This window comes from Pinus tabuliformis, chromosome Q, assembly GCF_031772625.1.
Source record: "Pinus tabuliformis cultivar Carrire ecotype Pingquan chromosome Q, CPIR1, whole genome shotgun sequence".
Lineage (NCBI taxonomy): Eukaryota > Viridiplantae > Streptophyta > Pinopsida > Pinales > Pinaceae > Pinus > Pinus tabuliformis.
In genome coordinates, this window is record NC_142296.1 from 189196256 (window position 1) to 189199231 (window position 2976).

A 2976-nucleotide genomic window follows, 5' to 3' on the forward strand; every position below is an offset into this window, starting at 1 on the left:
AACTTTCAGGGCCTTCCAATTGCCTGGAGGCTGATAACTTTGGCTATCCCAGCCTCACCTCTCCTCCCTCTCTTCCTTTTTTTTTAGCCAGAAAAGTTACCTAAGTCATAGCGAACTACTTCCCGCACATGAAAGAATTAGTTATTCAGTTATAACTCAGTCTTTATCATCATTTAACTAAACTAGACCACTCTTAACTACCTACCCTTATTGAAATTAACACAAATTTAACAACGAAGTCTTCCTCAAGTCTTGCATTAGCCAAAACATGTGACCACCCCGTCACATTGCTGGCCCAAGTCTAGATGCTCCTGCATCAAACTCTCACGCTTGAAAACATTCATGATCTCCTGATCATGTGCTTTCAAGAAGGAATGAAGAAAAACAAAAATTCCTCCTAGATCCCAGACTTGGTCCTGGAGTTGTCCATATGCTCCGCTCCTCTATTTAGGCTGCTTGTTAGCTGCTTCCTGCTTCATCTTCCTTCGTCGGTCACAATAGTTTGGAGCTGAAAACACCGTAATAAGTTTGCCGTTGTGTTCAAGTTCATCTTCCTCTTTAACTTCATGAGACCTGACCACCTGCGCAAGATTGTTTTCTTGGAAAAACCTTTTGGTCACATCTTCTCCAAAAGACAAACCAACATTCTGTGTGATGGGTCCACGCCCTTTATCGAGGACATGAGCCAAAAGCAAACAGCAAAACGCTTCAGCAAAAAGCTCAACCATACTTCCGTTGTACTTGGACTTGACTTCACCCTCAAAACTATAAATCTGGTTCTTACTCCTGCTTCCATGATTTCCTCTTGGACACATATACTTGAATACAAATGGCACAAGCACGACTTCAACTAAAAATAAGCCTCAGTTAACAAAATCATCATTAAAAAGATAAGGATTATCCTCCGAAGGAATCCTACTAACCTCAAAGATGTTAAAAAGGTCTTAATACTGACCATGGATGTCATCACAAATAGTAAATTGCTTCCCATTCGGAGAAATCGCCTCCAGTAAATCCTTTACTTGCAATACTATTTGAAATGCACACCTTCTGCATATACTTTCCTGATTCTTGAAGTCATCCATCTTTATAAATTCCAATGTTACATTTTCTCCTTCTACTCCATGTTGTCGCTCCACCTTTATTGAATGAAAATCAATGGGTTCAACAACCAAATGATTCACCAGATCATTCACTAAGATGGCCTCAATAAATCTAACTTTTTTGACCACTGTTTCGGTATCTTCAAACTTTTAGGTAGGATGAGGATCATTTGGGCAAATTCTTTTAACTTGTCGAAAATATTTTAATATTTGATTGTTCACCTCTCCTGATGCTGCCAGCCTTTGCCTCCTGATCTGTTGCAACCTCAATTTCTTTATGTTCTCAGTCTCTGTTTCCAGTCGATCTTCTTGTTGGTTGTCTTTATTAATCCTCCCTTCTTGCTCTAGCTGGTTGCTGCTATCCAGCTGCATCTTCCTTTGTCTCACACATCTACACTGTGTGTCTCCTTTCAATAGAGTTTCAACTTGTTGTACTGGACTTTTTCCTTTCATCAACACTTTAGTTTGTTGATTTAACTCCTTCAAAGAGTTTTCAAATTTTTCCCCTGCATCAACTATTCTAATAAGGCTTCCTTGGCCTCCCGAAGTATCATGGACTACATTGACATCATTCCCACCAGCTCCTACAGAAGTAAATTCAGATTTTCCATTCTGCATATCAACATCATTATTTACTTCTTTGATGGAATTACTAATTACATTTTCTGTTCCATGTTTTGAGTCCCCACCAATGTTATTTGTCTGTGTAGACATACTGATATCATGTTCTAATGACCCTACAAAACTGACATTTATGCCCTACTTATCAGTCTTATCTTTTCTTTTTACATTTCTGTTATATTTCTTCTTGCGGACTACAGAAGCACCATCATTACCACTGGCAGCAATTGGAATGCTTAATGGCATACTCGTTTCAAACATAGAACTACCTGACATGTGGAGCCCATCATTTTCAGTAACCAACTCCACAGAATTTTCTTCTTGAAAACGAATTCTGGGGCGAACCCAAAATCCGGTTTCCCCAATAAAACCATCTTCAGGCCTGTGGGTTATGGGCCCATGCAGCCTATAGGAGTCGCTTCTCAATCTCTTCTTCTTATCTTTACTGGCGCCACGCTTGCTATCAGCGCAACTGGGGTTTTCTTCCAAAACTGCCACGCCGGTTTCCTCAACAACTTTGTCTCCTTTGCCAGTCTTCAATCCCACCTTTGTGCGGCCTCTTGACCCTTTTTTTCCAGTCTTGGCCCCTCCATCATCTTCACTGTCAGTAGACTGTGGTGGCTCTTCGACCTTTTCTTCTTCCTTCATTTGACTGCTCAACTGAGTCAAATGTTTCTCAACACCGACAACAATACCTGCATTCACCAATAAATTGTTAGTTTTAAAGAAATAGGACCTTTCGGTCTCTTTTGATGCTTCAGGAATCAATCTCTCATCATTTAATTTCTGGAATTCAATAGATATTGCTTCGAATTGTTGGTTTCTTTCATCTTCATCCTGTTGATTCACAGTTTCTTTAATGTCCCTACAGACACAACTTCCTTGCGGATTCTGATCTTCCATCTCACTGCCAAATAACTTCTGCTCGATTCCTCTGATTTCGACATCATATCTGTTAATGTCATTTTCTGTACCTACAGTTACATCATTATTTGAAAATTTATGACATTCATTCAACTCCATAAATGTTAAAAATATTTCATCTCTATCATGCATAGTAACTGTAATTTCTCCTGGATCAGATTCTACAGGTTTTCCTCCTCCATCAGGTTCCTTTAGCCACCGTTCCAAAAACTCGATTTCCCTCTGAAATCTTTTTAGCACTTCATCACTACCTTCACTCTGGAAATCTTCCTGAGTTATCCTGGTTTCAGCATCATTACATCGAAAACTTTCGTCAGCAATTTCATTA

General features: G+C 39.5%; 1 pseudogene; it reads right to left on the bottom strand.

Annotated features, from left to right (window-relative positions):
* Positions 1-443: 443 nt before the first annotated feature.
* On the bottom strand, positions 444-1085 carry LOC149218852 (serine/threonine-protein phosphatase 5 pseudogene; annotated as a pseudogene).
* Positions 1086-2976: the final 1891 nt, after the last annotated feature.